Below are 12,351 nucleotides of genomic sequence, written 5' to 3'. Positions count from 1 at the left end.
TTAGTATTCTTACCGGAAGGTAAGATAGGAGTTTGGGCCAAGTGAAGCCAAGCCGGCATCCCCAAGGGGGTATCTGGGAACGATAAAGAAGATACCGGATCAAGGGTCTGTCGGCGGGATCGGTCAAAGATTCTCTTCAGAGCAAGAAGACAAGGATGAGCTAAGCAAAGTGGCTTTAATCAGAGCCCTGGCGCCAAAGAGAGGGATGACGCTAAAAGAAGCCGGAGGACATCAGCAGCCCTGATTAAAGAGGACTCCGGCGTCATCTAGGGTTAAAGTAGTTTGTCTAGTCAAAGATGCCATTAGGGTTTCTTGCCCTGTAAGCCACCCTCTCCCCTATATAAGGAGAGGGGGCAGCCCTCCTTACGGGCATGTACGTGAGGAACACAGAGAGAGAAGCATAAACCTGTAACTTATGAGAATCAATGAACATGGTGATCTAGAGCGAGTTCTTCCTTCTGTCTTTCTTCTTCAACCTCTGGCCTTGGCCAAGTTCTTGAGGAAACCATCCGGAAGTTCATCCTACCTGATCACAAACCCTCCCCCGAATCCTCTAGCGTCTATTCGGCCCCAATCTAAGCCATCCTATGGCATCTGCTCGTTCACCACGTCGACTGTTGGCGCCCACCTTGGGGCATGAAGTGGCGCTTGATGTAGTTCACATTCGGGCGGGCGTCCTCGAGATCTCCGGCGAGCGTACGGTGTCCGCGTTGGTGCAGCGCATCTACGCCATGGACTTCATCAACGACAACGCGGGCTGCTTCGCCAACGGCGGCATCTTCCCCAAGAACGGACGCATCATCGAGTTTGGCAGCCACCGCGTCTACCTCGGCACCGTCCCCGTGCGCCAGCGCCTCTCGCCGGTGCTGGTGGCACCGGACCCGCCAAGATGGCTCTGTCTTGCGCCGCGCCGCCGGCGTCGAGGTAATGATGACCGGTGTGGTTGGTGCAGAAACGAAGCCGTGGGTGGAGGTGCCGGTCGCGCGGTTTCGACCCGTGCGGCCAAGCCGCCCGGAGCGCGATGCGGCGCGGCGGGAGCGTCATCCGCGCCACCCGGAACACCGCTTCAGCGGCGATGAACGTCCTCGCCACCCCTATCGCGCAAAACGTCGATCCGGCCGGCTCGAGCGGAGCTGGAGGCGCAGCGCCAAAAGGTGCTCGAGAGCGGCAAGGACATCATCCGGGCGCGGCGCGAGCTGAACCTTACCCTACGTGAGTACAACGCTGCCCATGGCTTTGCTTCGTTAGCGCGCATGTCGCTAGGATGCCGGAAAACCGGCTAAAAGCTCGCAACCTAGATCAGGATTTGCGCAAGGAGATTCATGCCGGCAAAAGTACCTCTGCATCTGTTAGCATCGTGGAAAAGCCTAAGTATAGCAGCCCGGATAAAACTATAAAAGCTGCTAAAGCTGCGGTAGAGCTATGCGAGTCGCTTTCCGGAGATGCTTTGGCTAAACAGCAAGAGCGTGTTAGAGAGCTGCTGGAAACTATTGAGCAGCAAAATGCTGAGCAGCTAGCTAAGCTGAACAAGGCCGCGGCCTCAAAGTCCGCGCGTTCAACAAAGAATGCCGGAAGCAAGTCCCATGGGCAGGCATCATCTCCCCATCCGGATAGAAGAAGAGAAAAAGAGATGAACGCACAGCAGATGACTGTGTATGATCCGGTTCTTGCCGGAAAGCAACAAGCCGGGCAACATGATGCCGGTAGAAAAAGCCAAGGGGCAGAACGAGGCTACGCCAGAGGAGGCTATGCCGGAAACAATCATGCCGGCAGATATGAGACCGGGCAAAATTATCGAGCTGCAAGGGCAGCGTACGATGAGGAGGAAATAGATCCCCCAAGGTACCGGCAGGCAAGGGCCGCGGTACCGGAATGTTACGATGAAGCTGATTCTGCGAGACCGGCAGCATACCGAAACCCATTGGGAGAACGTCTGGGAGAGAGATACTTACCGGAACGGGATGCGAGGCACCGTCTGGATAGAGTGTATTTGTCAGAAATGATCGAGGAGGAAGGTCCTCCAGGCCCAAAGTGCTTTGGCCCAAGGATCATGAAAGAAAAACCACCAGTTCGCAACTTTATGTTGCCCCGTGACACAAAAACATACGATGGCACCACGAAGCCGGAAGATTGGCTCGCGGATTACATGACCGCGGTATATGTCGCAGGCGGTGGAGGAACCGTAGCAGGAGGAGGAAATCGGCGTTGGGCCGTGAGGATCATACCATCGTTTTTGGTTGGACCGGCAAGAATCTGCCTAAACAACTTGCCGGCAGGAAGCATAAATGGCTGGCTGGATTTTGAGGAAGCTTTTGTGAGCAATTTCAGCAGCACCTATCGAGAGGCCAAACAAAGTCAGCAACTCGCTCTGTGCGTACAGCGCCCGAACGAAACAGACCGGGATTATCTGGCCCGGTGGAACACTACGAGGAACTCCTGTGAAGGGGTAATCGAAGCACAGGCCATTGCTTGGTTTAGCAGTGGGTGCAGGAGAGGTTCACCGTTGTGGCAAAAGCTGCAGCGGAACATGCCGACAACGTTGGCAGAGATGATACGTGTGGCAGATAGCTATGCGTTGGGAGACCCAACGCAGCCGGCAGTGCAACCTGAGCCGGAACAGCTGCGCCACGAACAACACCGGGATAACCGGAATAACAAAAGAAGAGAAGATTTTCCGGATCGAAGGTACGGTCCGCAGCAAGTTGCCGCTGCGGCAGAAAACCCCGAGGCCGGCGGCGATGAGGCAAAGAACCGGATCGCAGCCATGGGCGGGTCCTAAGAAACAGTGGGTGGAAAAGAAACCCTGGGTCCAGAAAAGAAACTGGCAAGAACCCGCAAAATACACCATGGAAGCTGCCATGGACCAACCTTGCCGGTGGCACACACCGAATCCGGCACACCCATCAAACCACCTGACGAAGGATTGTACCTGGACCAAGTACTTGATGCAAAAGGGAACGGTAAAAGATGCACAGCCACCACAAGACATGCCGCGGCAGCAACAGCTACCGCCACCACCGCCACTTACCGGGGCAAACGCTTTACGGTGCAGCCAAACCGGCGGCAGTACCGGCAAGTTAACCGGGTGGAGCAAGATGATCAACCACCTCCACCGGCACCTTTAGGCCGGAATGTTTACGAGGGTCCGGATATGTGCTGTGTTGTCTTTGTCACTGAGCCAACAGACAGGCAAAGTGTACACCGCCGCTCCATGGAGGTCAATGCCGTGATGCCGGCAGTCCCCAAGTACATGCTGTGGTCAAATCAGGAAATTACCTGGTCATTTAAGGATCACCCCAAGATCATGCCAAATCCGGGTGGATACGCTCTTGTTGTGGATCCAATCATGAAAGGGCCACAGACTCGAGTGAAGTTCAGCAAGGTGCTGATAGACAACGGCAGCAGCATAAACATCATGTACAAGCACACCATGCGTACGTTGGGCATAACAGAAAACATGCTTCAGCCAACGCGCACAACGTTCCACGGGATCGTTCCTGGCTTGTCCTGTGCCCCGATAGGAAAAGTCCGGGTGGACGTGGCATTTGGAGGACGTGACAATTGCCGGGTTGAAAATGTTGAGTTTGAGGTGGTGGATCTAGACATTCCTTACCATGCGTTGTTGGGAAGACCAGCATTGGCAGCTTTCATGGCTACCACTCATACGGCTTACCTCAAGATGAAGATGCCGGCACCTCGTGGGCCCTTGACAGTGGTGGGAAACTATAAGGTCTCACTGGAAACTGCGTCTGCCGGATCAAACCTAGCGGAGTCGCTGGTGATCGCGGAGGAAAAGAAAAGAATGCAAACAGCTGTTGCGCTGGCTCAGTCCTCACAATTGAGCTTAGCGGCAATGAGTGAAAACATGGGCTCACCGGCATTCAAGCCGACGAATGAAACAAAGGACATTGTGCTGGATCCGGCTTACCCAGAGCGCACCGTTCGTATCGGTGCCGGACTCGATCAAGCATAGGAAAGCGCGCTCGTCAGCTTCCTCCGTGAGAATCGGAATATCTTTGCCTGGTCAACTGATGATTTGGTAGGTGTTCCGAGGGAGCTGGCTGAGCACTCCTTGAATGTCCGGAAAGATGCCAAGCCGGTGCGACAACCCTTGCGCCGGTTCGCTGAAGATAGAAGGAAAATCATAGGAGAAGAGGTGACAAAACTGCTTGTTGCCGGATTCATTGTGGAGGTCACGCACACAGAGTGGCTGGCCAATCCGGTAATGGTCGAAAAGAAAAAAGATGAGAACCTGGAGGCAAAAGCTCCGAAGGTGTGGCATATGTGCATCGACTACACCAACCTAAACAAGGCTTGCCCAAGAGACCCTTTTCCTTTACCACGGATCGATCAAGTGATTGATTCAACCGCTGGGTGTGAGTTGTTGTCCTTCCTGGATGCCTATTCCGGTTTCCACCAAATTCCCTTGAAAAAGGAAGATCAAATAAAAACTGCGTTCATTACCCCGCACGGGGCTTATTGCTATGTCACTATGCCTTTTGGTTTGCGCAACGCTGGTGCAACGTACCAGCGCTGCATGCAAAAATGCTTGTTTGATCAAATCGGAAAGAATGTGCAAGTCTATGTAGACGACATTGTGATAAAAACTAAGGTAAAAAACACCTTAATCGATGACATCCGGCAAACATTCGATAACCTAAGACGGTTCCGGATGAAACTCAATCCGGCAAAATGCACCTTTGGTGTCCCTGCCGGCAAGCTGCTCGGTTTCCTGGTGTCAAGCCGGGGCATAGAAGTCAATCCGGTTAAGATCCGGGCGATAGAAAGAATGACTGTCCCTCGAGAGCTAAAAGATGTGCAAAAGTTTACCGGAAGCTTGGCATCGCTAAGCCGGTTCGTGAGCAGGTTGGGAGAAAAAGCTCTGCCACTCTATGCTCTAATGAAAAAATCTGATACGTTCGTCTGGACCCCTCAGGCAGACGCAGCGTTTAAGGAGCTAAAAACGATGCTCACCACAGCACCTATACTGGCTTCACCTCTAGAGAGAGAGCCTATGCTGTTATACATAGCAGCAACAAACCGGGTTGTGAGTGTAGTGGTTGTGGTTGAAAGAGAAGAGGAAGGAAAAACCGTCCAGAGGCCGGTATACTACCTGAGCGAGGTGCTCTCCCTCTCAAAACAAAACTACCCTCATTTCCAAAAGATGACCTATGGCGTGTACATGGCCGCCACAAAACTCAAACACTACTTTGAGGAACATCCTATGAAAGTGGTGAGTGAAGCACCAATTTCCGATATCATGTGCAACAAGGATGATAGCGGAAGGATTGCAAAGTGGGCAATCCAGATATCACCATACGTGCCGGCATACGAAAGAAGGGATGCCATCAAGTCACAAGCTTTGGCTGACTTCCTAGTCGATTGGGCGGAGATGCAATACAAACCGCCAGATCAGAGAATAGAATACTGGAAAATGCACTTTGATGGATCCAAGCTCAAAGAGGGTCTAGGTGCCGGTGTGGTGCTCACCTCACCAAAAGGAGACCACCTCCGGTATGTTTTGCAAGTACATTTCAGGGCATCCAATAATGTCGCTGAATATGAAGCTTTGATCCATGGGCTTAAGGTCGCAAAAGAAATCGGTGCACACCGGATCATTTGCTATGGAGATTCAGATCTTGTGGTACAGCAGTGTTCCGGGGATTGGGATGCAAAAGATGCCAACATGGCCTCGTACAGGTTTCACGTGCAAAAGATTGCCGGATTCTTTGAAGGGTGTGAGTTTCACCATGTGCCGCGCGCAGAAAATGAAGCCGCGGATGCTTTGTCCAAGCTGGGCTCATCCAGGCAAGAAATTCCTCCCGGAATAGCTCTAGCTCACTTAAGAGCACCTTCGATCAAACCAAGCCCAGAATCGGAATCAATTTTTGTACCGGAATCGCATGTAGTACCCATGGATATTGATGAAGGAAACCCGGGGACTGCACCGGTAAACTCGGGGACTGCTCCGGCGAGCTCGGGGACTGTTGTACCCATACCGGAAGAAATGATGCTGGTAGATAGCATGGAGATAGATGCACCGGTGTTTTTGGTTCGAGAGACACCATCATGGGTTAAACCTATTAAGGAATTCCTGATCAACGGCACCTTGCCGGATGACGAAAATGAGTCAAGGAGGATACAAAGAAGGTCCAAAGCATATACATTCATCAATGGTGAGGTGTACAAGAGAAGCGTTACCGGTGTCCTTCAAAGATGTGTGGAGCCGGAAGAAGGGAAAGAAATGCTTGAGGAAATTCACCAAGGAGAATGTGGGCATCATGCTTCATCAAGGGCGCTGGTAGCAAAAGTATTCCGGCATGGGTTTTATTGGCCCACTGCTTTGGAGAACGCGGAGGATTTGGTAAGAAAATGCAATGGGTGCCAGAGGTACGCCAAGCAAAATCATACCCCAGCGTCCGGTTTAAAAACAATACCGTTAACATGGCCGTTTGCTGTTTGGTGCCTCGATATGGTTGGCCCATTCAAAATCGCAAGGAGCAAAGATGACTCACATCTTAGTCATGGTGGATAAATTCACCAAATGGCTAGAAGTAAAACCTATCGCAAAATGTGATGGGCATACAGCGGTAAAATTCTTGAAAGATGTCATTTTGCGGTATGGATACCCGCACAGCATCATCACTGACAATGGAACCAACTTTGCTCAAGGTGAGTTCAAAAGGTTCTGTGAGGACAACAGCATCCGGTTGGATTTGTGCTCAGTGGCACACCCACAAGGCAATGGCCAGGTGGAAAGAATGAATGCTTTGGTACTTTCCGGTATCAAACCTAGACTCATTGATGCAGTGGAAAAGTCACCGGGATGTTGGCTCGATGAGCTACCATCGGTACTGTGGAGTATAAGGACAACTCCAAACCGGTCTACCGGATACACTCCGTTCTTCATGGTTTATGGAGCAGAAGCGGTCATACCAACTGACATCATTCATGATTCACCAAGAGTACAGCTCTATACTGAGCAAGAGGTCAAAGAGGCCAGAGAAATCGATGTGGACTTGCTAGAAGAGGCAAGAGAGCTGGCTTTGGCAAGAACAGCCATTTACCAGCAAAACCTCAGGCGCTACCATAACCGGAAGGTTAACCCGAGAGTTTTCCGGGAAGGAGATCTTGTGCTTCGCCTAGTGCAGCGCACTGAAGGCCGGCATAAGCTTTTGCCACCATGGGAAGGTCCCTTCATTGTAAGCAAGGTGCTTCACAATGATGCATATTACCTGATCGATGCACAGGAGTGGAAAAAAGGAAAGGCGGACAGATCCGGAGAGGAGAGCAAGCGTCCATGGAACGTAGCTCTGTTGCGTCCTTTCTACTCTTGAAGTGGTGGTGTAAGAAGTTCCTTTTTGTACCTTGCATGCTATGAATAAAAGATGCCGGAACCTTGAATGAATCTCGGGGACTACCCCAATAAGGTTGCATGTAACTTGTTTATTTTTTCAGTTTACCGGTTGCTTATTGAATGTTTTTTCTTTCCGGTTTAGTAGTGTGCTAAATCCTACCGGAGTCTTCGACTCTGCTGCTGTCCGCAAACCGGCTTCATGGCAAGCAAGATAAACCGGTAGGAGATAAGCACATGAACTGCGAAGAGGGAGAGCAGGAAAGAACAATCCGGAAAATTTAACTAACCCCGGTCTAACCGGTTTTTTGCAAAATTTCGAAATTATTTCTAAGTTCAAGAAAATGCTTGTTTGGTGAAAGAACCTTGTGCTCATACGCCAAAGAACGCCCAGAGAAGGCAGGCAGGGCCAAGGCAAAAGAACCAAGTATGCATCGAATTGGATGCGGAAACAATCTAGAAATCTTTGCGGTGCAGGATAAAAGCAAAACCAGAGGCAAATATGCTAAGGCAAACATAAGATAATTAACACCGGTATAATTTACCGGCATAAAATGTTGTACGGCAACCACAAGCAGACTTAAAGTTTTACATCATAAGCCCCGGCATACCGGGGCAGAATTTAACAAGCATCGTTTTGAGGCAAACAGGACCAAAAGACATCTAGCAGGCAAACATTTAATGGAAGATCATCAGGCAGCAGGGGCTTCCGGAGGAGCGTCGCCGGCACCAGCGTCGTCCAGAGGCTCCTCATCGGCTTCATCCTCCTCCTCGTCGAGATAGTCCTTGACGTTAGGAGGGGGAGGGATGAAGGTGCGCATGTCGGCGTACTCCGCAATGTGGTACGCACGATCCTGCCGCTTAGCGGTGAGGATCGGGTCCAGATCGGTTTCCGCGCCTTCACGCACGCCGGTAAGGGCGTCCAGGTTAAGCTCCGGGTACCAGGAGCAAGCGACGCGGAGAGCAGAGTCCGCTCCAGCACGGGCGGCAGAGCACTACCACTCGCGGATCCTCTTGCCGGCGCCCATGAGACGATCGCTGATGAGGGAGAAAGTGTCCGGCACCACCTCGCCCGGCCATAGAATCCTGAAGAGCTGGGTAGCTACATCAGGGATATCAGATAGATTGCGATCTATTGCGCGCATATGAGACACCCGCGCATTCAGCGCGACCAGATGGTCATAGGGCGTCCATGGCACGGCGAGATTCGCTTGGCCTTGGGCAGTGCGGTGCTCGTCAACCTTCTTGACAGCATACCTCTGGGAGTCCGGAAAGAGGCCTGTGCAAAGAAAGAAAAAGGCTAAGGAAAGGAATCCGGGAGAAAATGCATCCGGAAGGAAAGATGCATCCGGAAGGAAAGATGCATCCGGAAGGAAAGATGTAACCGGGAGGCAAGATAGCGAAAGAAAACATGAAGTCGGAAGAAAAAAGGATCGTATGCAGTACTCAAAGTATGTAAAAGAAAAGAACTTACGGTAGGCAAGGGTATCGGTTTGCTGGATCAAATGGTTGCACCCCTTCTGCTCCTCCTCCAGGCGCGCAGCTCTCTCCTCGGCACCCTTCCGGGCCTTGGCCAGCTCCTCCAGCTCAGCTCGCAATACCACAGTGGCATTGCTGGCGTCCTCCAGAGCCTCGTCCAACTTGGCCGCTGCATTCGCTTCAGCGGCTTTGAGGGCCTTGGCATGATCAAGCCCCAGCTGAATGAGCTGAGACTTGAGCTCCTGGTAGCTGGTCTTGTGGGCGTTCAGCTCCTCCTGATGCTGCCGGATGAGCTGATCCTTCTCCCCTGCAAACCGGAAAAGAGGGTGTTAACAAGGTTATGCTAGTAAAGATGAAAAGGAAACCAAGTAACAGGAGAAAGGAGAAAATCGTACGTTGGGCGGCGGCGAGCTGCTCCCTGAGGGCATCGATGGAAGCTTCCGGGATCACTGTCAAGAAAAAATTATAAGTGTCAGAAGGAAAAAAGGTTTCCGGTAAAAAGATGCCGGTCGTACAAAATTACCTTGGCACTTATCGTGTGCCTCAGCGAGCTCCCGATGCTCCCATAGAAGCTCCTCGAAGAGGGCCTTCCGAGCGTCAGCCGTGAGCTGTTCAAGAAAAAGAAGTAAGTTCAGTTTTGCGCTAAGAACAAAGTTCTTAACCCGAAACTCGGGATCGGCAGTGCCGGTTTCGCGCATTTCTAAGATAAGTTTTGCGCTAAGAACAAAGTTCTTTACCGGAAACTTGGGGACTGGCAGTGCCGGTTTTGCGCGTTTCTAAGACAATTTGTGCGCTAAGAAGAAGGTGTTTAACCCGAAACTCGGGGACTGGCAGTGCCGGTTTCACGCTAAGTTTTTGAGTTAAGTTTTGCGCTAAGAGCTGCGCTCTTACCACAAAACTCGGGGACTGGGAAGATAGACAAGAGAGAAACCGGCATGAACTAAAGATACAGCAAAGCCGGAAGCAAGGAAACCGGTAAAGATTGAAAAAAGTTAGTAGAACGTACCATCAAGTTGTTCGTGGAATCGTACCACGCGCTGTCGAGCTCTTTCACGGCGCTGCGAAGCCGCATAAAGTGCTCCTCGGAAGACCGGTCCCCGACAGGGTCAGGTGCCGGCAGCCTGTCCTGCCTGTGCCGCGGGTTGCCGGAGTCATGTCCGCGGCGTTCCACTTTTGGGCGTAGGGCGAAGGTGCCCTGTGTCCCGGCCTTGGCGCTGAACTCGCAATGCGGCCAAGGAGGCCGGTGGCCTTCGTGGCGGCATCCTTGGCGGCCTTGGCGACGTGCAGCACCAGGGGTTGCTGGCCGCCGGAAGGGGCGCTGGAGGCCGTCGCCTTCCCCTTGATGAGCTTGGAAGTCTTGGGCGGCGGCGCGGTAGAAGCGGCCCCGGAAGTCTTGGGCGGCGGCGCGGTAGGAGCGGCCCTGGAGGGCTTGGCGCGAGGAGCGTCTGGTGGTGGCATAAGGATGGTCCTTGGAGAAGGGGGAGCGCTAGGCGCGTCACCCGGTTTGGAGCCTTCCGGCGCGGAAGATTCCGGCGCGGAAGTTGTCGTCTTTTCAAGGACGGGAGGAGCAGGAGGCTCCGCCCGCCCGGCAGCTTCTTCTTCTTCGGCGCCGATGTTGCTGGCGCCGGTATCTTGGTTCTCTGGGAAAAAGGAGAGGTCCTCCTCCGTGCGGTGATCTGATGATGAAGGGGCCGCACGCCCCGAATTTGTTGTGCCCCCCGAAAGGGAGGCAGAGGTGTTGCCGGCACCAGATGGTGCCGGGCCTGAGTGAGGAGGAGGGGTTGAGGTCCTTGCGGATCCTTCAGAGCCCGATGGTCTTGGGCCAAGCTTGAGCGCAGGGCTGAGAAAAAGAAAAGACAAATAGTTGGAAAAAAGCAACCGAAAAAAGAACTTGGCAAAAAGAGGCAAGCCAGAAAATGAGAAACTTACCCGGAAGCAGTTGGCATCGCCTTGCGCCCGTAGCGGCGCACGCCCACTTCCTTCTCCCCCACGGGCTCGGGCCGGAAGCGCTTGGAGGGAGGGGCCTGGCTGGAACCGGCATTAGATGCCGGCTGCTTGTTCTTTTGGCCCTGGGCCATGAGCTTATCCACAAACTCAGAGCCGGCCTCGGCGCGCAGGGGCGGCACGCGCTCATGGATCTATGAGTTGAATATGGCTAAGAAGCAATTCGCAACAAGGCAATAACGATAAAGTATAAGAGACCAGAAAAGAAAATACCTCGAGCATGGTCAGGTCATCGGAGGACCCGGTTGGCTCCGGCGGGTCCCGGCCAAGACGCGCAGCTGGGGTCCTGCCCATCTTCAGATCCTTCCAAAAAATGTAGGGATCTGGGTCGAAGGAGTCAAGGGCGCGCTTCACCGGAATCCCACGTCGCTCGGCTTGGATGAGGGGGAAGCGGTCCTTGGCCTGAAACACGAAAAAAGGAAAGTTAATAAAAGCAGAAAGTTACCGGAAAAACTACCCCAATTGCGTAATCCCTTACTTCTTGGGTCGGAGGGTTAGCAGTGCTGAGGGGAAGGAGGCCCCATTCCCATTCAAATGGCATAGCAGTTTGACAAATCTGCTTAGCCTTGCGAACAACATCCTTCTTGCTAAGAGGACGGCTTGTGATCTTGGTAGGATCGCCAGGGCCGTACATCTCGCTCATCCTATGCACGCGGCGCTTCAGAGGAAGCACCCGGCGCGATATAAAAGTGCGGATGATATCATCAGAGCAGATCTTGGTCTCCTTCTTCAGAGAAGCCAAGAAGCGTACTACCCGGTTGGTTTCGGCGTGATCCGTCTTCGGGTTGTAGCTCCAATTGTTTCTGCTAGGAGGCCCCGCTTGGAACGGAGGAAGATCAATAAGATTGGCGCGGCCCTCGTTCTTCACATAGAAAAAGGTTCCTTGCCAAGCGCGGCAAGACTCGAGGCCGGAAAACTTAAGAAAAGTGCTCCCTTGACGGGAGCCAACGATGCAAGATCCGCACTCCACGGGCGGTTTGGGCTTAGGGATTTCCTTGCCCTGGACGGAGTTTATCCGCAAACAAAAGAAGCGGGCAAACGTCTCACGAGTGGGACGAATGCCGATATAGGCCTCCATGAAGGTGGCATAGCAAGAAAGGTAGAAGATGGCGTTGCCAGGAAGGTGGTGAGGTTGGAGTTCATAGAAATCTAAAAACTCCCGGAAGAAAGGGGAGGCAGGAAGGCCGAAGCCGCGCTCAAAGTGAGCGAGAAAAACAACATATTCACCGGGCTCGGGGTCCGGTTCGATTTCGTCACCAGGAATCCGGCAGACTACCCCTTCCGGAATCCGGCGGGACCGGTACAACCAGTCGATCTCATATTCAGTAACATTGGAGCCCATCCAGGCTCCGCGGGTGATTGGGGAAGGCTCCTCGCCGGAAGATTGGCTGGAGCTATTAGATGCTTCACCAGAGCTACTCGCTTCAAGGTGGCTACCGGATGCTTGGCTAAAGCTACCGGATTCTAGATGGCCACCGGACTCTTGACGGCTACCGGATTCCTGCTGGTTGCCG

Source organism: Lolium perenne, chromosome 5, assembly GCF_019359855.2.
Source record: "Lolium perenne isolate Kyuss_39 chromosome 5, Kyuss_2.0, whole genome shotgun sequence".
In the NCBI taxonomy this organism is placed as follows: Eukaryota; Viridiplantae; Streptophyta; class Magnoliopsida; order Poales; family Poaceae; genus Lolium; species Lolium perenne.
Note: the sequence above shows the minus strand (reverse complement) of the source record.